Source organism: Octopus sinensis, linkage group LG4, assembly GCF_006345805.1.
Source record: "Octopus sinensis linkage group LG4, ASM634580v1, whole genome shotgun sequence".
Lineage (NCBI taxonomy): Eukaryota > Metazoa > Mollusca > Cephalopoda > Octopoda > Octopodidae > Octopus > Octopus sinensis.
In genome coordinates, this window is record NC_043000.1 from 21864201 (window position 1) to 21887869 (window position 23669).

The 23669-nt window shown below is 36.4% G+C and overlaps 1 protein-coding gene across 4 annotated transcripts in view; it reads right to left on the minus strand.

The window, feature by feature from the left end:
• The window catches only part of LOC115210398, a 104442-nt gene that overhangs the window by 18500 nt on the left and 62273 nt on the right, over positions 1-23669 (minus strand). The gene's annotated exons all lie outside the window — the stretch shown is intronic.

Genomic DNA, 23669 nt, shown 5'->3' on the forward strand with positions numbered 1-23669 from the left:
CATTTACAATTCAGTTGCATAGTATTTGTGTGGTTGTGTGGTAAGTAGCTTGCTTACCAACCCCATGTTTCTGGGTTCTGTTCCATTGCATGGTACCTTGGGCAAGTGGCTTCTACTATAGCCTTGTGAGTGGATTTGGTAGACGGAAACTGAAATAAGCCTGTCATATATATATATATATATATATAAGTATATGTGTTTGTGTTTGTCCCCCCAACATCGCTTGACAACTGATGGTGGTGTGTTTACATCCCCATAACTTAGCGGTTCGGCAAAAGAGACCAATAGAATAAGTACTAGGCTTACAAAGAATAAGTCCTGGGGTCGATTTCCTCGACTAAAGGTGGTTCTCCATGAATGGCCACAGTCAAATGAATGAAACAAGTAAAAGAGTATTACAGTTCCTGTAGGAATAGTTATTTTTCATCGATTTTTGTGATTATCTTAGCATAATTCATTTTCCAGTCTAGAGCCTGGAAAACATCCAGGCCATTTGTGTTGGTTTCTGTTTTTATCAGTCAGTGGAAAGCATTACCGTCACCATTTTTAGTTCATTTTCCATGCCCAACCCATGTCAGTTGGAGGGTTCAACAAAGGCTAACAAGTTGGAAGACCACATATTGTTCCAATGTCTCAATTTCGGCATGGTTTCTAAGGTTGATTGCTCTTCTTAACATGAACCTCTTTACACAGTGTACTTGATGCATTTTTTCATGGCACCAGCAGTTAAGATTGCCTTGCCATACAAACAAATCATTAATCATATATCTCCTGCCTACTATAAAATTGTAGAAACGTAAGCTACCAACAGTCATTTCATCCTATAGTTAAAAGGTTTTAAAATAGTGATGAACGTAGAAACTATTATTTCAAACAAATTGCAATGGACTGAAAATCTGAAATATTTTTAAAATACAAGACACTGTTTTCAATCTGACAAATTAAGAAGAAAACCCTTTTATTTACACACACACAGACAGCTTTACTGCTTGTAGTTACTTCTGTACCTATTTCTTTACTGCCCACAAGGGGCTACACACAGAGAGGACAAACGACGACAAACAAATGGATTAAGTCGATTATATCGATAACTGGTACTTATTTAATCGACCCCGAAAGGATGAAAGGCAAAGTTGACCTCGGCGGAATTTGAAGTCAGAACGTAACGGCAGACGAAATACGACTACACATTTCGCCTGGCATGCTAACGTTTCTGCCATCTCGCCGCCTTGGAGTTACTTCTGTACCACCATTTCACTCTAGTATCCAGGAATTTAAAGACACAGTTCTTTAGTGGACTTTTACCAATAATAATAGGAAAAAATGCACATGCATGCACACACACACACACACGCACAAGGTGATTAAGTTGAGGCTATAACAAGATATTTGCCCAAAGTGTCGCACAAAGGGACTGAACCAGAATCACTTGGCTATAAAGCAAACTATTTAACCACATAACTATGCTTGCACTGAGTTAAGTCTATTTATGGTTGACGTAAAACTTAGATTGAAGACTTTATACTTAAGTTACCAATTCAATGTGTCTTACATATATAATTAACTGCAAATGTGAAAGAAATAGAATCTTAACTGTCAACATAAATTCAAAACAAGTGATGCCCAATAAACCAATTATTGTGTAAAAGCATCTTTTCAAAGCATCAAACAAAAGGATAATTTATTAATTCCTTATATCTTAATGGTGTTCTTTTATTTTTTTTTTTTTATTTATTTCAGTCATTTTACTGCAGCCATGCTGGAGCACTTCCTTGAATGATTTTAGTTAAACAAATGGCAGACACCCATAAAATTATTAACCATCTTACAAACAATAACTCTGAGCACCTTTTCAAACTCCACCTGTCTAACACCCGTGGACATGTTTACAAAGTCAGAAAACAGCACAGCTCCCATGACTTTCGGAAACATTTTTTCATGCTAAGATTTGCTGAAGCATGGAACAAACTGCCGGCATCAGTTGTTAGTTGTCGGAGCACTGCATCCTTCAAAACTTCCATGCTTCCCGAGATTCACCAACACTACACCTGATTTTCTCCCCTCCATACACACACAAGCATGTATCTGACTCATACACTGTTCACTTCCCAGACATTTGTACCTTACTGCATATACTTTATATGCACTTTTGACAGGTTGTGGTGCACCTGAGCACTGTATACAATAATTTCATAATTTTTTTATTTTTAAATTGACCCTACAACTTATTTTTTAAGCCTAGTACTTATTCTATTGGTCTCTTTTCCAAACCTTTAACTTACAAGAATGTAAACACACTGACACCAGTTGTCAAGCAATGATGGGGAGACAAATACAGATACACACACACCATGGGCTTCTTTCAGTTTCCGTCTACCAAATCCACTCATAAGGCTTTGGTTGGCCTGAGGCTATAGTAGAAGACACTTGCCCAAGGTGCCAAATTTTTACAGAGTTAGATTCTCAAAATAAAAATAAAATTAATTTCCAATTTGTAGGTAATTAACCAACTTTTAAAGTTTATCTTTTTTTTTTTTACCTTTTATTTTTAATTTGTTTCAGTCAATGGACTGTGACCGTGGTGAGGCACTGCTTTGAAAGGCTTAGTCAAACAAATTGAATCTAGTACTTAGTGGTAAGAAACTCTCAAGAGAGCTGAACAGCAGAAGGTCTTCAGAGAAGAAACCCCTTCAGGAAAGTGTTTTGACACTTAACTTATTTCACTCTAAGTCTGGCAATTATTTTATTGGTCTCTTTTGTTGAACCTTTAACTTACAGGGACATAAATAAACCAACACTCTTTGTTAAGCAGTGTGTAGGGAACAAACACACACACAATCTAAATAAGACAAAAAACTTCAACACATCTTTAACCCTTTAGCATTCGGATGTTTCTATCAAATGTAATGCTTATTTATTCACATTGTTTTGAATTAATCAGATATTATCTCAAAGCCTTGAGATTTCCATGACATAATTGTTTAGTTATAGAATGACATTGTAGGGTAGAATATTTGGGTCAGATATGGCCAGATTAAATGCTAAGGGGTTAAGGGTCAGTTACAATTGTTCCTGTTCTACTCTGCTTTCATCACCAGTTCAGACAAAAGACCAAAGTGAAAATTTACATAAAATTTACTAGTTATAGATATTAGAGTGATACTTCTACAGATCTGCCAGTCTTTGCAAAGTCTGAAGAAGTGCTACTTAATGCCTAAAACTGCAAATACTACAGAAAATTTTCACTCTGAACTTTAGCATGAACTGGAAATGAAAGCAGAAATGGTACAGAAACAATTGTAATTGATCATTAAAGTTTTTCCTTTGTCTTCTTATTCAGATTATATTTTACTCTTCACTAAACCCACATGATAGTTTTACTGTTGTGAAAACAAGATTTTCTACACCTGAAGAATTTCAGTTAGAGTTTGGATTCCATCAGTGTTGATAGCCCAGGGATTGGACTGAGTGCAGCATTGGAAATACACTATCAGGAAAACATATATATGTCAGACTTCCAGACAGATTCATTCACAAGGCATTGGTTGGCCCAGAGTTATAGCAGAAGACACTAATCTAAATGCTGCAGAGTGGGACTGAACCAAAAATCATTTGATTGCAAAGCAAGCTTCTTAACCATAAAGCCATGCCTGCACTTAAAATATATAAGTATGTATAAGTTGAGAAATACTAGGATGGAAAATAAAAATAAGGACATGAGCATGACTGAGTTGCAGATAATCAGAATCAAGTACTGGAAAGGAGATAAATAAAGAATCCTCATTGGTTCTAAAGTTAATGCTACGTCAGAGAGAAATTTCAATCACTCATTAAGTTAGTCATGAGGAAACATGTATTAGGACAATTAAAACTGCTGTTCCAGTATTTTCATATCATTTTACCTGTCCTTTGTCCCGACAGACAATTTATCAGTCATATGCTGCTCCCAAAAAGATAGACCTGCCTTGACAATCAGTAATTAAACCCGGTAAGTAACCCTGGCACATACTGCACGTGATAATAGCATAATCAGCCACTTATAGAGAGTGGAGACAGCTACACACACACAAAAAAGTGTCTCTCAAATATTCCTCAGTTCTTCAATACACACACACAATACTATACAAATTTGGCGTTAGGAAGGGCATCCAGCCGTAGAAACACTGCCAGATCTAACTGGGCCTGATGAAGCCTTCTGGCTTCACAGACCCCAGTTGAACCGTCCAACCCATGCTAGCATGGAAAACGGACGCTAAACGATGATGATGATGTCAGCAGAAAATGAGTAACTCTCAGAATGATACAGCATTATTATGTGCATTGTTGCATCTTATTATCTGCATTTTTTTAAATGTGTTTTTACATTGGTTTTTAAAAATTACTTTACTGATTATATAAATAGCAACTATGAGACATCAACTTTCAATGAAATCATCATCATTTAATGTCCCTTTTGCCAACATGGAAAAGAATTAAACCTGCTTCCTAATATTAAAGTCAGAGGCACATGGCTTAGTGGCTAGGGCATTGCACTCATAATGGTAAGATCGCGGTTTCAATTCCTGGATCAGGCAATGCATTGAGTTCTCAAGCAAAACACTTCATTTCATGTTGCTCCAGTCTACTCTACTGGCAAAAATGAGTAACCCTGTGACAGACCAGCATTCCATCCAGTGAGCTAATATATACGCCGCACAATCTAGGAAACTGGAGCAACAGAGCCTATGGCAAGGTTTTTTTTTTCTTGTTTCCTAATATTGAAGTTATATTTTCATGATTAGAATTTATTTAAAAGAAATTAAAATGAAAGATTTAATACATTGAAGTAATGTATATTTTATAAAGAATTTGCCTATAGAATATTTTAGACTATTAACTTTTAACTTTAAAGTCAATATTTACATGTATAAGTGCCTTATTTTTGAACATATACATAGCAGACATCCAGGAAAAGACACTGAATTCTAATCCAAGTAATTATAATCCTCATAACAACTCATCTCAGATATTTAGATATTTAAATTAATATAAAATTCTAATTTTAAATTAAAGAGAAAAACAGAAATTAACACGTTAAATACAGCAGTAATTAAACCAAAATGTCTTAAACTATGAAATATATATATATAGCATTTACTTCATTTTCCTTCAGGGATCTTCAGGCATTGGGCCTCACAGCAGGAATGAAAATGGACTGACACTCCCAGCAGTTTGCTGTGCTTAAGAAGACAGATCAAGCTAAGTAAAAGCGTAGTTGTCCTTGCATACAGGGATGTCTCATGCATCCTTCTCCAGCTGAGCGTTCCTAGTCTTGCAGGCTTGTAGGTGCAGATGCCATGTAAATTTACCCATGCTGGTGCTATGTAACAGCATTGGAAAGGGCATCCAACTGTAGAAACCATGCCAAAACAGAGATGGAGCCTGGGTAGCTCTTCAGGTGGCCAGCTCCTGTCAAACTGTCCAACCCATGCCAGCATGGAAAACAGATGTATGATGATGGTGTATCAGACTTAAATAGTCTTCAATTTTGAGAGGAGAAAGTCCATTCAGGAGTCAGATGAAAACAGGATATTATAAAATATATTTTTAAATATTTTTCTCAAATTTAAAATATAAGGTAGAATTTTGATTTAAATTCGATTTCAGATAATCTTAGAAATCTCAACTCTAGTTAATATTTCTCTGGCTCAGTTTGAAGTGGCATAAATAGTCATTTACTGTCATGAGCTGTGCTTAAGATTAGTAACATAACAGCAATAACCAATAATTGAAAATTTATTGAATGCTTTGGCAAAAGTAGTCTTCACCATGTAGAAATTTCTTCAATTTCAAGATATGCATATAGTTTAAATAGAACAGAACACCTGCATTGCAACAGGTAAAACGCAGTTAAGTGTATAAGTAGTGGTGAATAATAATTAAAACATTATATGAATGGTATAATGTTATTTTATTAACACTGATAGTATTCTGACATATTTACATAACAAATAACACAGCCTCTAGTCATTATGAGACTAGTCCAAAATAGTATTAAGAAAATATATATCAAGTTCAATCTTAGAGAATTTCAGGTTTGATTATGGAAGAACAATTTTTTTTCTCAACAAATAATGAATTGTCAGAAATGTACCTCAATCAATAACACAAAGGATAATACTAGTGATTGAAAAAAAATCAATAATTGAAACCTAAAGATACAATTGTCAGTGTAGAGAAAGAGGTTTTGTTTGAAAATGAAATAATTCAGAAATATTATATGTTGCATGATAAATAACAATTTTTAAATAGAATTTATTACAGACTATATCATGTCAATATTTCTGTTATGATGGCGGTGAGCTGGCAGAATCATTAGCATGCCAGGCAAAATGCTTAGTGACATTTCATTTATTTTTACATTCTGAGTACAAATTCTGCCAACACAGTCAATAAAATAAGTACCAGTTGGTTACTGGGGGGAGGGGATTCAATGTAATTGCTGGCCTTGTGTCAAAATTTGAAACCAATATTTTAGTATATGTGAATATCATTTTACTCTTTTACTCAAGGTTATGGTAGAAGACACATACCAAAGGTACCATGCAGTGAGATTAAGGACTGAACGTTGCTGTTGCAAAATAAACTTCTTAAAACCACATAGACATTCGTGTGTGTGTGAATAACCCTAACCCTACTGGAAATAAGACTTTGAAAAATTAGTTAATTGTAACATTTGGCAAAATTTTAAAATTGAAAATTATTCTTAAAGATTAAAAAATACATTATGTATAAGTAAAATTATATAAAGAATGTCATTTGGGATAAATATTACAGGGTTAAAAGCCAATCTCTCTCTCTCGATTTATTTATATATCATCTCGATCAGTGCTTTTCAAACTTTTTGCTGGAGCGGAACCCCAAGGAAACATTCCACTGGCTCGAGGAACCCCTGTGCAATAATTTAATTGTCTTATGCACACATATCTGCACAGGAGAATTAAAAATTACTGCCGCTTTTAGCAGTTTTGTAACTTCTTGCGGAACCCTAAGGTTCCGCGGAACCCTGGTTGAAAACCACTGATCTAGATAATAGCATCATAACGTGCATTTCAAAGCTCCTATATGGTTATCGGCTACCACATGCCATCATACTACAGGACTTCTCCTTTTACTGGATATATATGTAGAAATCTGTTAGTGCACACAGAATTTATTTTAAAATTTATAAAAGAAGACGAAATGAAAAGGTTTTAATCACAAATTACTGTGCATTAAAGCCCGTTCCTCTTTTGTCTTACGAATAGAATTTTTTAAAATGAATAGAATGAAGAAAAAAAAAGTGCGGGGGTGGTGCATTGCTTGAAGTAGTAGCCACCCCTTTAAGTTAATTTTGTTGTCCCGGTCGAGTCTTTTACAGAACAGTGTAAAGAAGGATTATACAGGTACTGATACGAAATAGCATAATGTTAAATTTTCTTGCAACATATATTACTTCAAATTTTGTGGAGTGTATTATATATAATATAAGTTTTACAAGCTGAGATACATATAAACTTAATAAATATTACAAATAGTTGCTAAAGTAATTTTTTTTAAACAGTTACACTATTCAAAATAATATGAAATGCGTTTATAGAAATTATCTTAAATCAATTCTCAAAACCATGTAAAACTACTTCTTGTGTGCGTTGTACCTTTTAGATAAAATATTTCGCTTGCACCTCTCTCAAAATCATTACAATCTCATTTACCGTTCGTTTATTTACTAACAATAACCCACGCCTTTTCATACAAAATCAACCGCGCGCACACACGCAATTCCCATCCCCCGAAGAGCCTGTACAAGAGTGAGCGTATACAAAACGTAACAAAGTAAGAATTTACATATCAAAACGAAAAGAGCACTATTTATAATATCCATAGAAACCCGCATTGTCACGTGATATTTAAAAACATGACCTAATTTCCTGAAACACGTTCCATGTGTTTTTATTGTGAATGCAAATAAAGCAATTAGAGTTATTTCCCTTCATTTATTTCATATATTTCCAAGAGTGAGAGAGACAGACAGATAGAGAAACACTCCAGTATAAGAAATATATTCTTTTATTTACTTTTAACTACAGCTAAACCGAAGAGTTCCAGCATTGATTATGTTTCTGAAGAGTAGAGCTAAAAATCTGCCTTCAAAAACATTAAGCATTACCCGACTTTCAAGGTTTCTGAAGAGTTAAGTAACTGAAAGACATTAGTCCTTTATCCAAAATGATGCCAGTTACTGAACTCTGGTAAAATAATCATCTACATAAAAATGTCGAAGTTTGTAACCTTTGCACTATTACAACGATGAATAAGCATTTGGGCATCTGCATACCATTGGAATATCTTTTTGAATACTTATGATCAACTTCAGAGATAGACAGAGGAAGAAAGCATACGTTGTCATTGTTCAACCCCAGGTCAATCCTAATCCAGCAAACCTGTGATCAAATGTGTTCCAACCGTGGACACCATCTTATTGTTTATATAGGACCAATGCATCCTTCTGCTTTTAAAACTGCATTATAATTTGAAAGAATCCTCTACTATTTCTAACAGTTCGAGTGACCACGTTGAAGTTACATCGTTGGTTCGAGTAGATTCGAAGCATAATGCATTAGCTGTGTTGGATTTTTTTGACATTGGCATAGCAAAGTTCTCTTCACAATTACGAGGATCCGATTTCAGTCCCACCATGGAGTTTTAGGGAAGTGTTTTTACCATAGCTTCGAGTCGAACGAATGAGTTTGTTAAACCAATGCAATTCAGAGAATAAAATTCTACCAAATTCATAAAAGCTGTTATCTAAGTTTGGTATCATTTTAACATATAATCATTTATTACTATAACAGAAAAGCTATTGCCATGATTGGAAACATGTTTAATAATATAGAATTTCTATACAGTTTATGAGTCTCTCTCTGATTATTAAATTGTTACATTTTGTCATATAAGAGAACCCCTATTTTTAATTTTCCAACTATCAAATATATAAGTAAAATAAAAATCTGTTGAAAGATTTTAGTATTTAATTTCACAAATACACAACAAACTGTGACATTGTAGGTCTCCTCTTGATCAGTGAATTATTGTACCAAACAAGAGTGCAAAAATATCTTGCCCATATGCAGATTAAGGATTTACAGAAATTTCATTATTATCTGTGCCACAATAATTAGTAATAGCTATATCTCAACTAACCCTTATTAGCTTCTTTGTTGTATTTGAACAGTTATTTAGCTTTTAGTTTGATTTCCATCACTTTACTGTTGTAGAGCCCATTGCACTTTCACCTAGATTTTACAATGACTACCTACATCGACTTCCAACCTACAACCTCTGTACAGGAAGACATTTATTTTGCAATTATTTGGCTGCCTGGTTCCAACCCACTACATGGCACCTTGGGCACAAGTCTTCTACAATAGCCATGGACCAACCAATACCTTGTGACTGAAATTTGGGAACAGAAACGATGCAGAAGTCCTTTGATGAGACTATTCCTGTTCTTGAGCAGTAAACTTAATATGTATTCTGGCTTAACATCATTACTTGATTCATTAGTGTGCTATTAGTAGAGTCCATTCTATTGTAAAGCCTTCACGTCTGGTCTCTACTCAGAGGATAACTTACTCTCTTTCTTCAATCAGTCTCAAAAGCCCTGAAATATATCAAAGGGCAAGCTCTTTTTTATGTGAAGGAACCATCAAAATATATTTTTTAAATGTTTAAAATGCACACAAGGCCAACTTCATAATCATTGGTATATATTTTTCTCTTGTGCTCTTATTAGTTGAACAAGTCCAGCTGGGATACAAGAAAACTTCCTACAAAGCTGTTTGATTAGGCTACATTTTCACATCTGCTTCAAAGACAAAGTTGACAAGTCAATAACAGAGTATTTTGATCATTTGACTGATTAGAAATAGTAACCAAATTTTCCTTAAATCATACCCAAGCATCTTTTAAAAAAAATGGAAGGACACATTAGACAATGTAGTACTAGATATAGAGAAAGACAAGATAGTCAGGGTTGGAACACCTTTAATCATGGAGCTGTTAAATAAAGGGCTGTCCTGAGGCTAAACATTAGTGACAACATGTTTGATTTACATTTAAACTGTTGGATATTCTAAAAGTTATTTGACGCTGTATGTAAACAGTAAAGTTATTCAAGTACAAGAAAAAGTTGAACAAATTACAAAGTTAATGAAATTAATGGATATATATCTAAATCTTGAGTATGAGAAATTAAAATAAAAACCTTTGAGGACTAGAAAAAGGTTTACAGATATAAATAGCTTGTTAAAACGAGATGTATTAATTTAATTATTGAGTAGTAGCTATATTCTCAATGAGAGGGTTTAATTTTTTTCTGAAATGTTACTTTGAAATAAGTTGTTTAAATTTCAATGATGGTCTTTGGCAAGGAAGATCAAAGTTTTGACGAAAGTAATTTATACTAATTAATTTAGATGTAATTAAGGATAACAAACAATATGAATATATATATAAAATATGTTGAAAATAGTGAAAGACACTACAAATTTAGTGCTTTAGCAGCTTCTGTTTGTGTTTGTTGCTTAGCAATTGTTGCCTAGCAACAAATATTTTAAATACTCTCCTATCAGGATAGGAGTTTTCTTTCTGATTCAATCAATACACATTATCTGTTATTGTGTTCCATTTGTTTACTATGAAAGCAATCTGTATTGATTCTTTTAGCAGAACACAAAGCCATGCATTTACATGAAAATGAGAGGAAAATGTAACAATGCGTATGTTTCTTAAGAGAATCAGTAATATAATTGAATTTATTATTTGTTTTTCTTTATTCATTAAGATTTGGTCAAGAGGGAGGAGTTGTACCTATGGCTTTTGTAAGGCCCTCCAAGACCAGTGAAACTGACATGGTTAGTGTTCCTCTACAACAGATGCAAGTTTTTCAACTGTAGGAAAAGCATTTGCAGGGAGGGAATTTCAAAATACTCTGAGGAGCAAAGACTGAGTGAAGTGGTTGGTGCAAGCCCTAAGGTAGGGTGAATGATGAAAGGAAGAGGAGAAACAAGTGAGAGTAACACAAGACCAGCCACTCTGAGGATTACAAGATATTATAACAGAGTAACAGTAGTTTAACAAAAAAAAAAAAGAGTGAGAAGACGGTAAGCTTGTGGATCTGAGGTTGTAGTAAGCAACTTAATGTCAATCAGTTAGATGGCCATTTTGGGGAATGTGGTCTAAAATATGTGCAGACCCAAAATGTGGGAGCAGTATTCTATTGTGGATCTCACTACCTGAACTTTGTATTTTCTGGCTGTGTGTGGTTCAAAGATAGGTACAATCAGTGCTGGATTAACCATTAAGCAAAATAACCACATGCTTAGAGCATCAAAGAAAGGGAGACACCACAGAAATGGTAAATGGTTTAAGGCACAAAGAGAGATCACTCGAAACTTGCTAAATATTTGAAGTGGTTTATATGATTAGAAATATAATTTCAAAGTGTTCATAGTGTCATAGTGAGGATCTGATTGAAGACTTTGCCGTTAAAATAAGTAGGAAGAAAATAAACATTATTTTCCATCTTACTGTTAGTACTGTTTCATTTTGAAAAACAAAATTAATTTTATGGCTTATTATTGTTTTATTTTGAATTACATATATATGAGGGTACCAAAATCTTTTAAGTGCCTAGGACTTCTATGGGTCTTAATCCAGCCCTGGGTACAACATTGTATTCTTGTTATGAGTAGTGATTGTGTCATTGTGCTGTTAAAGGAGACAAGATTGGCAAGTCCCTAATGGACAATGTTTTTTTTTTTTTTCATGTCTGCTAATAGAGCCAATGCGGGTTTGGTGTGAGTCATGTTGGCTGCATGTGGATAATGCTCAGGAATGGTAGTTTAAGAAAAATGAAGTGAGGTATTATATGCATAGGAATGGGTGTTGTTGGGGGTTGTTGAAGTAGGTTGTTGAAGCATAGACAGAAGTGTGTGGAGGAACTAAATCTTGGGACACAAGAATCAGAGAGAGCTCCATCAGCACACACCTCAATCCAAGGGATAAAAGATGGATGGAGCCTGCATCTTAGCCAGAGACTCTGCACGCTTAGACATGGTCAAAAAATGTTTTCACTAAATTTCTCAAGGTTAAGTAACACTGGAGAACAGGACTCCATTAGATCTAGTTTTGTGGAAACCATACTGGTGATTACTAAATAGGAAGAGTGTTTCAATGTGTTGAAGGCGTTGGTAATGACTGACAGCATTACCTTTAAGGTGGTGGAAGTGAATGTGATATGTTGACAGTTGGTAAGGCCAAAGGGTTGCCTGTGGTGGGGAATGGAGCTTATAGTAATGTTTGCAAAGATCAAGATAGGTCGTTGAACAGAGGAAAAGAAATTGAAGGGTTTAGCTCTTAAAAATAAAATCAACATTAATTGCTAGACTGAAGACCAGCTTCTATCATCATCATCATTTAACATCCATTTTCCATGCTGGCATGGGTTGAACGGTTTGACGGGAGCTGTCCAGACTCCAGTTGTCTGTTTTGGCATGATTTTTTTTTAATGGCTGGATGCCTTTCCTAATGCCAACCACTTCACAGAGTGTGCTGGGTGCTTTTAAGTGCCACCAGCACAGGTGCATTTACTCAGTACCAGCACGAGTGCATTTTACATGGTACTGACACCTACAAAGGACAAGTCTTTATGCATGGATGACCACAATTTTACTTAGCTTGACGCATCTTCTCAAGTACAGCAAATCACCACAACTCCCAGTCAGTTGTCATATCCTCAGTGTGGACCAGTATCTGAGGATCCTTTCTCACCACTTTGTCCCACGTCTTCCTGGGTTTACTCATTCCTCAGGTTCCCTCAACAATTAGAGCTTGGCACTTCTTTATGCAGCTGTCCTCATCCATCCACATCACATGACCAAACCAGTGCAGTCTTCTCTCTTGCACACATCTGCTGCTTTTTATACTCAGTTTTCCTCTTAAATCACTTACACTCAGTCGTGTGTGCACACTAACATTACTCATTCAGCAGAGCGTGCTAGCTTCCTTATGAGAAGTACAAATGATTGCTTTAATTCCAGTATATTAATGTACTTAATATTCAAAGGCAAAGTCCACTTTATTACATTTGAACTCAGGACAATCATCCCAATCTACTGATTTTATCAAATGACCAACTTTTGTAAGCAATGAACACTAGCTAGGAACCTCTGTAATTACTGAAACTGCTAGAAATAGTAACCAAATTTCCTCCAAATAAAGCCTTACCCAAAAGGAACATGCTGGTTAGTGCCACATGCATGTAAAAGAAAAAAGGAAGTATGATGATAACTGGAATACTATATGTTAAAAACAACAGTAGTGAAATCTGTAGGTTCAAATCTTTATATATAAAAGTGAAGTTGTGTGTCTGTCTCCTACAATTTAGATTCCTAACTACTCCCACATTTTGCGGTGCAGTGTAACCAAAAGCGGGTATCTTATAGTCGTGATTCATATCGAGCCCTTCTGGGTATTAGCACGCATCTACGATGAGTCTACGATTTTAAAAAAAATTTACCATCATTTTTTCCCCATTTTTAATGCATTTTTTAGCTATTATATAAGGGAAGTAACTCTCTAAAAATGCTTATATAGTTATTTTCCTTACAAACCCAAGCAACGCCGGGCGATACTGCTAGTACATGATATAACTTTGATTCTTAGCTGGCAATATTACATTTTATGTCTGCTCTAACCCAGCCAATACATGTGTCTCTCTTCTTTTTCATCCCTACTGCAGCTTTTTCCTTAAACTCTACTGAGATACTTTTTCTAGTCATTATACCCCAAGAAATGCAACCCTCTGGAACTATTTCACCCTTCCTGTTCATATTTTCACAATAGGTATTAATTTGTAGAAGTTGAAACTGTATACCAATATCACCAGTCTAGGAAAAATCTGAGAAAATGAAAAGTATTAGGTGCTAACCTCCTCCTCACATTAAACAATAAAAGAGAAAAAGTAATTATCTTCACTAAAAACTGAATTTTAACCACTCATCAAGGTAACATACATACGCAAATATATATATATGTATATATGTGTGTGTATATATATATATATATAGATATATATGTGTATATATATATGTGTGTGTATATATATATATATATATATATATATGTGTGTGTGTGTGTGTGTGTGTAGACCACATAGTGGTCACTCTCTTATATTTACATATAAAATTTATTATATTCCATGTTTTTATGCACTAAGCAACTTGGTGTTAAATTGAAGGTACAATTAAATTAGTATCTGGTGTCAAATTGATGGTACTATTAAATTAGTATCCAATTTTCTCACCCTTATTAGATGATTGTAATTATACTGCATCTAATTTTTGATGTAGTATCTGTTTCCGTGAATTTTGGCAGGCTTTGGTGGGGGCAATTGAATTATAACGGCGAATGCAATCGACTCAACCACATGTGTGTTTATTGTTATGGTAAAATCTAGCATGCGGTTGAGTAAATTGTATTCTAGACAAATTCAGCCGAGGAGCTACAGATATGTTATGTGAGTAAAATTACGTAATTTGTTGATAGCGAAACAATTGTCCTGAATTAATCTGCATTTTTGTTATTTTTATTTGCCCTGTTTGTTTACGCTAATAGTTGTGCTAACTTTCATCGGAAACAATTCTTCGTGGCTGAAACCCTAGCGGATCTATTTTTAGTGCTAGAATATACATACATACAGACACACACATACATAATGTATGTTTTGTTGTTGTTGTTTGTTCCTTCTTGAGCCATGTCTGGCTCATAAGGGCCGGTTTCTTGGCGTATAGGTTCCCCACCTGGACAGGATTCCGGTCTATCGCAGGTGAGCTGCAAGGTGTAGGAGGAAAGAGTGAGAGAAAGTTGTGGCGAAAGAGTCAGCAGAAGTTTCGCCATTACCTTCTGCCAGAGCAGCGTGGAGGTTAGGTGTTTCGCTCATAAACACACACATTGTCCGGTCTGAGATTCGAACCCACGAGTCCACTGCTCTAACCACTAGGCCATTGTGCCTCCACACTAATGTATGTTTTGCCTATATATAAACTTGCTGCAGGACAGCATCCTGAGAAAGCATCCCACACAACATCAAGTGTTAAAGAACACAGAATGCCTGAGACAGGCAAGACAACCCTCAATCACCTTGGGTAGGTTGACTTGCCTGTCTGAGACATTCAGTGCCATGTGCTGAGCTTTCCCAGAATTATATCCTGCAGCAAGTTGGCATACAGGCAAAATACATACGTTATATATGTGCAACTGATAATGTCTGCATTCTTAGAGCTGCTTGAGGTGCTTTTCATTCAAGTGTGACTGATGCCAGTGCTGGTGGCACGTAAAAAGCACCATTCAAGCATGGTCGATGCCAGTGCTGCCTGACTAGCTCCCATGCCAGTGGCATGTAAAAGTTTGAGTTTGGTTGATGCCAGTGCCCCCTGACTGGCTCCTGTGCTGGTGGCACATAACAAGCATCATTTGGGCATGGTTGATGCCAGTGCCACCTGACTGGCCCCTATGCCAGTGGCACATAAAAAGCAACCACTACGCTTTCGGAGTGGTTGGCATTAAGAAGGGCATCTAGTTGTAGAAACCTTGCCAGATCAGAGCCTGGTGCAGCCTCCTGGCTTGCCAGTCCTCAGTCAAACCATCCAACCACTGCCAGCATGGAAAGTGGATGTTAAACGATGACAATGATGATGACATTCTCACTTTTTATGTTTAAAATGGATTTATCTTTATTGCATTATTCTACGAAAAATCTATTTAGTTAAAACATATCAAGGAAATATCAAAAGTAACTTATAATCATATTTTGACAACACATCTTAAAAAGCTGCTTCCCATCTTTACAAATACACACACACATACACATCTATCTTTTATTTGTTCCATTCATTGGACTACAGCCAAGCTGGGGCACTGCCCTGAAGGTTTTAATCAAACAAAAGGACCCCAGTACTTATTCTTAAGTCTGATACTCCATCAGTTATGACAATGAAGGTTCCAGCTGGTCTGATCAACTAAACAATAGGCGCAGGAGTGGCTGTGTGGTAAGTAGCTCGCTTACCAACCACATGGTTCCGGGTTCAGTCCCACTGCATGGCACCTTGGGCAAGTGTCTTCTACCATAGCCTCAGGCTGACCAAAGCTTTGTGAATGGATTTGGTAGATGGAAACTGAAAGAAGCTCATCATATATATGTATATAGATATATGCATGTGTGTTTGTGTCTGTGTCCCACCCACCCCCGCCCCAACATCATTTGACAACCGATGCTGGTGTGTTTACGTCCCCGTAACTTAGTGGTTCAGCAAAAGAGACTGCTAGAATAAGTACTAGGCTTACAAAGAATAAATCCTAGGGTCGGTTTCCTGACTAAAGGTGGTGCTCCAGCATGGCTGCAGTCAAATGACCGAAACGAATAAAAGAGTCTTCTCATGAAATTAATGTGTAAGTGGCTGAGCACTCCACAGACACACATATACTCGTAACATAGTTTGCATGAAGATTCAGCATCATTAAGGATGTGACAAGGCTAACCCATTCGATTGCAGTTACAAATCATTTTTGCCTACTGAGTGGACTAGAGCAACATGAAATAAAGTGTCTTGCTCAATGACACAACATGCTGACAGGTATTGAACTCACAACCTTCTGATCATGAGCTGAATATCCTAACTACTAAGCCATGTGCCTTCACTAACTTGTTACAAGTATATAAACAAAACCAATGCTAGTGTGTTTGCGTCCCCGTAACATGGTGGTTCGGCAAAGGAGACCGATAGAATAGGTACTGGGCTTACAAATGAATAGGTCCTGGGTTCGATTTGCTTGACTAAAGGCAGTGCTCCAGCATGGCCACAGTTAAATGACTGGAACAAGTAAAAGAATAAGAGAATAAATCAACTCCAATTGTCAAGGAATAGTGGGGAACAAACACAGACTCACACACAAATATATGTGCGTTTATCATCATCATCATCATCAACCATCCATTTTCTATGCTGGCATGGGTTGGACAGTTTGACAGGAGCTGCCCAGGTTCCTTGGTGCAACTGTCTTCATTCATATGCATTACATGACTGTACCAGCGCAGTGTGTATATATATACATACACAAGCTTCTTCACAATTTCCATCTACCAAATTCACTCACAAGGCATTGGTCAACCAAGGGTTATAATAAAATCCACTTGTCCAAGGTGCTGCATAGTGGAACTGAACCCGAAACCATGTGATTGCAAAGTGAGCTTCTTAACCACACAGCCAATATATAAAACTTTATCCATTTGTGTCTAATCACAAGTATGATTCCATTATATATTTCGGCATATAGATAAGAAAAATGAACTCTAAAGTGTTCTTTTGGTCATATCTAGGATAGGGGTTGAACTCAGCTTTGCAAGCCAAACAAAACACTTGTCAATTTGACAGTGCTACAGTAGAAAAGTACACAAGCAGTGGTTTCTATTTATAGCAAGATAAGTTGGAACATCACAAGGAAATGGTACCATAATAATGATGACAGAATGCTAACTGACTGGATAATTATTTGATATCATTGACTCAGGCATTCATGACTCTTATTATATGTGCATGTGAATATAGGTTGATTCAAAACATTTTTTAGCATTAATACAATAAACTGAGTATGTTGAACTTGTTAGTTGAATTTAATAGCACCACCTGGAAGAGATACACAGTAAGTTCTGGAGAACCGTAGCCCATTCAAGCAGAGGGTTATCGTTTCCAAAGACATATCTGGGTGTGGGTGGTTTATCTGGTATTTGTTGGGGGTAATCATCTAGGGATCATTTAAATGCTGTGAAGTCACTTTCCTCCTTTATGCGTGTCTGGCACAATGTTGAAGAGAGCAGGACCAACTGAGGTGAAATAATTCTGTCATCTATTGATCTTTGGAAACACATTATGGTGTATGCCACCATTAGGAAGTAATCTCTCCAGTCCTGCCAACTGTCACCATTGTGCAACTGCTTCTAATATCTAATGTAATGGAAATAGTCATTAACAACATTGTGGATTTCTCTCTTTTTAACGATCACCATTACAATTTCCATAAAGCCAAAACCACTGGTGACTTACTCTCCTCTGTCACCCACGAATGGGCTCTTGCCTTAGAGGAATTTAGTGAAGGTAATGTTGTCTTCGATATCAGCAAAACTTTCAACTATAGCAAGTGAATGTTGCACACTTGGTGCTTGTGTTGATGAAGCTCTATCCATCATCATATCAACTCTGGCATACCCCAGGGTTTGGTTTTGTCCTCCACTCTCTTCTTTCTATACTTCACTGATTTACATGCCAGCAGATCCAACAATATCTGCTCTTTTGCAAATGATGCTACCCTTCCTTCTTCCCTAACATTCTCCATTCACAACCAAGGCATCACATGCTAAATACACACTGACACCATGAACAGAGACCTTGAAAGTATTCTCTGATGGAAATATACCAGTTTTGTCTATTTCGATAGCAAGAAAGCAGTGTTGCAGCTCTCCACCATGCATTTAACTAGAGCCCTCAAAATTGCTTCCATTTAGGGGTCCAATCATCACCAAGGATCTACCTCTGATGATTAAAATACCTAGGGTCACGTCCCAACAATTATAGATGTTTTACAAAGCACAAGTGAGGCCCACAATGAAAATGATGTTGCTGCTGTACACAGAGACACCCTCAACTGCATCCAGAAAAGGGTTACCCAACTGATTTGTACAGTCACACACAAACATACTCAAACATCTGCCCCACAGGCATTTTGTCTTCTTTCTCTGCTGCTACTATAATGGCCGCTGTTCCTTGGATTTCGTTGGGCTTATGTCACTTACACTCAGATATTCCTGTACTGCTTGTCTCTCTTCCTCTCATTACCCTTATGGTGTCCACCCAATGCTAGACCTCACATAAATCCCTACAGTTAGTCCTTCTGTCCACTGGAATTTCCTACTTGGTCATATCTTTCCTGCAAATTTTAACTTACAAAGGTTCAAGAGAATCATGAATAGCATCAATCTCAACACACAGATATATAGAAAATACTGAAGAAATGAATACAGGAAATTCTTGGTAATATGCTCTATGGTAGATCAATCCTAAAAGACACAATTTGAAGTGATATATACAAAGGCAATCACTCTTAATTATGAACTAATAATCAATGCCCTACAAACAGCCTGTTTTTCTCAAACTTTAAAACCTGTTGTCAACCTCCTTAAGTAGCCAAACATAAAGAAAAATGCATAAAGAGAGACCCAGAACTCTTCCTGGTACTGTTGATTAAAAGTACAGGATCTGGATCTGGCCTCTCACACTTACCCTACAATGTCATTCTAATATGAAACCTTGAAGTTATAAGATAATGCATGATTAATTCAAAACAATGTGATCCATGCTAGTGGAGCACTAAGAGCACCATCCAAGCATGATCGTTGCTAGAACAGCTGACTGGCTTCCCTGCCAGTGGCAAGTAAAAAGCACCATTCGAGTGTGATCGTTACCAGCGGTGCCTTATTGGCACATGAAAAATCATTCGAGTGAGGTCATTGCCAGTGCCACTGGACTGGCTCCTGTGCAGGTGGCACGTAAAAAACACCATTTGAGCATGACCGTTGCCAGTACTGCCTGACTAGCCCTCATGCCGGTGGCACGTAAAAGCACCCACTACACTCTCGGAGTGGTTGGCATTAGGAAGGGCATCCAGCTGTAGAAACTCTGCCAGATCAGATTGGAGCTTGGTGCAGCCATCTGGTTCGCCAGTCCTCAGTCAAATTGTCCAACCCATGCTAGCATGAAAAGCGGATGTTAAACGATGATGATGATGATGATGATGATGAATATGATTGAATAAGCATTATATTGGATAGAGTAATCTGAATGCTAAAGGGTTAATGTGATTTATATTGTAAATCCAGAAGACAAGTCAATGATGTGTTTCTTCATAAATGAATTGCAAAGGCTGGCATGCACACAAACCTAACAACTGATTAAATACAACAGTTTGGATCCACTCAAAAGAGTGCCTCTCTTCCAAATTTCCTAAGCTGCCTATATACCATAACAGTCAACACTTTGCAGCAAATTTAAAAATCAAAGCTTCTCTCATGTATAGCTATGACTGCCAACTGCTACAAATGCTTACCCTAAAAAGCTTACTTATTCTACTGTCCAACCAAATTCGTATATGGAGCAGTAGTTCAATTACCAAACAAACTAGTTTCACTAGCTACTGCTATAGTCTGTTTGCATTGCCGCCAACATTTTTTATATAGTAAACTGATAGTTCAATACTAATTATGTCAATAGTCACTTAGTGGATGAGAACCTAAAAACTTGTTCTCATGTTTTTACACACTACAAAGAATTATGAAAATCTTACAGCAGCCTTACTAGCTGACTTATGAAGAGATATTTTTTTTCTCAAAATAAACCATCACTATTGCAAAGATAATGTTGCAAATATTGATAAACTATAACCCAAACTAAAAGAAAATTCTCAAAAAATTGCAACCAATTCAATGTTGAACCATTCACTATAAACAACGTTTCTGAGTCAACAACCTGAGTATAGTCATATATATTTTCACATGAAATCACCTCATCAATCATTTCCAATCTATAATGTATCAAATTAACTAGAGAAAGAAAAAAAAATCATTATACCATGCTTTGTATTTACATATTTAAAAAAGAAAAATGCTTCTTCCCAAGTCATATAGACTTATATGACTGGTTACCTGGTTTCTTGGAGTGTGTGTGTGTGTATATATATATATATATTCCTCCTTCACAGGAATTCTCAATTTTGCCAGCTGAGTGGACTGGAGCAACGTGAAATAAGTGTTTTGTTCAAGAACACAACATACAACCCAGTCCAGGAATCGAAACCAGAATCTTATGATCATACCTAACACGCTTCTACTGCGTATGTGTGTGTATATATACATATATATATATACATATATATACATATATATATATATATATGGAATCACTGACTATTTTTGCTCAAAACACTCATTCTGCCATCCTACACTAATGGAGATACATATAATGGGCTTCTGCATAATTTTCGACAACCAAATTTCACTCACAAAGATTTGATCAACTTGAAGATAATGTAACAAAACACTGACCAAAGGTGCATTGGAATCGAACCCAGATCCATTGAATTGTGAAACAAACATCTTACCTACATAACCATACTGGTGCTCATGTGTATATTCAAGCATGTGCATATACGTTTCATTCTCTTTTAGCATGAATGGTAAGGTATTTGTTATTCACGAGAATTTAGCCAAACATATCATGCAACACGGTAAAGTTTATGAAGTAGGTTTTTTTTTGCTTTCGCTTTGTATTTTTTCTTCCCCATTTAAATCAAGTTAGTCTTCAGTCATCAACGTGCAAATGCGTTCGCAACATGGTTATGCATGAATGTAATCGGTTGCACCAAACCCATTTATTATGTTTTTATGCCAAATAACATCTCAAATACTACGAAGATTATCTTTAAAACACTTTCACTTGTCAGGCAAAATGTCAATCCAGATATATAAACATTGCTCTTCTCAGATCCTCTATATCAGGGATTCCCAACCTGGGGTCCACAAAGGTAGTATATATATATATGCAGGAGTGGCTGAGTGGTAAGTAGCTCGCTTACCAACCACACGGTTCCGGGTTCAGTCGCACTGCGTGGCACCTTGGGCAAGTGCCTTCTACTATAGCTTCAGACCGACCAAAGCCTTGTGAGTGGATTTGGTAGACGGACACTGAAAGAAGCCCGTCGTATATATGTATGTATATATATGAGTGTGTGTTTGTCCCCCCAACGATGCTGGTGTGTTTACGTCCCCGTAACTTAGCGGTTCGGCAAAAGAGACCGATAGAATAAGTACTAAGCTTACAAAGAATAAGTTCTGGGGTCGATTTGCTTGACTAAAGGCGGTGCTCCAGCATGGCCGCAGTCAAATGACTGAAACAAGTAAAAGAGGAAAAAAGAGGAGATACACACACACATAAGGATAAGCATATTAAATGGGGTTCGTGGAGAAACTCATTTAAATAAAAGGAGTCCTTGGTAGTGAAAAAGTTGGGAACCGCTACTCTGTATTAATCAAACCAGATTTGTTGTACATTAGTCCTCTAAAGTAAGAACTATCCAATTTAAAAGAAAAGTGAACATGAAACTGTGTGGTTCTGGGTTCAGTTCCAATGCGTGGCACACTGGGCAAGTGTTTTCTGCTAAATTTACTCACAAGGCATTGGTCGGCCCTGAGTTATGGTAGAAGAAAACTGTGTGGAAGCACGTCATATATACATATGTATGCATGTTTGGTCCCCCACAACCGCCTGACAACCGGCATTGGTTTGTTTACATCCCAGTAACTTAGCAGTCCAGTAAAATAGACCGATAGAATAAGTACCAGATTTAAAATAGGCACTGGGGCCGATTTGTTCAATTAAAACTTGTCGTGGCGGTGCCCCAGCATGGCCGCAGTCTAATGACTAAAACAAGTAAAGGAAATGTGAAAGATAAAAATAATAAAAGCATTACAAATTCTGCAGACCAAAAACACCTGGAGAGTAAAAAAAGTTCGGAAGACAGTAACCCGGAATTTAATATGGATCTCGAAAGCAACAGAGCCAAAATAAAAACACGAGACAAAGGAACTTGGTTGGGTGTGACATTTGAATCCATCAATTTAGTTCGATTAAGATCAACAAAACGGATGTGCCATTAAGCGGCGGGGGGTGGGCAGCTTGAAGAAACAAGTATAGCATTACTGTGAAGATATTTATAGTAATGGTAAGATATTTATAGAATAATACAATAACACAATTTGGAATCATATTCTCTGATATTAGCCAGTGAAGTCTTTACATTGCATTCGTTGATATTCAACAGAAATAAATCTGTGCCAAATTCCTCCAAGCAATTTCACCTTCAAACGTTTCTTTAAATAACAATTTGTTATTTAATTCTTGTGGGGCGGGAAACAATAGAAATCAGCGTAGAAATATTCTTGCAATTGATAGAATCTAAATCGTTTTTATATGTCAGTCAATACATACATACACACGCTCTACTTCAGATAATTCACAAAATCGAGAATATTTGACCTCAATAATAAATTTATTATCAATTTATGTATATGTATATGAAGAGAAAGAAAGACCCTCGCTTAAAAAAACCCCGGGAGAACCACGAATTTATGGTAAAGTGCTCGATACATTCTGTGTGTGTGTATGTGTGTGTGGATAGATAGATAGATAGATGACAGACAGATAGATAGATAGATAGACAGATAGATAGATAGATAGATAGATAGATAGATAGATAGAGAGAGAGAGAGAGATAGATAGATAGATAGATAGATAGAGAGAGAGAGATAGATAGATAGACAGATAGACAAACAGACAGATAGATAGATAAACAGATAGACAGACAGATAGATAGATAAACAGATAGACAGATAGATAATAGACAGACAGATAGATAGACAAACAGATATACAAACAGACAGAAAGATATATAAACAGACAGAAAGACATATAGACAGACAGATA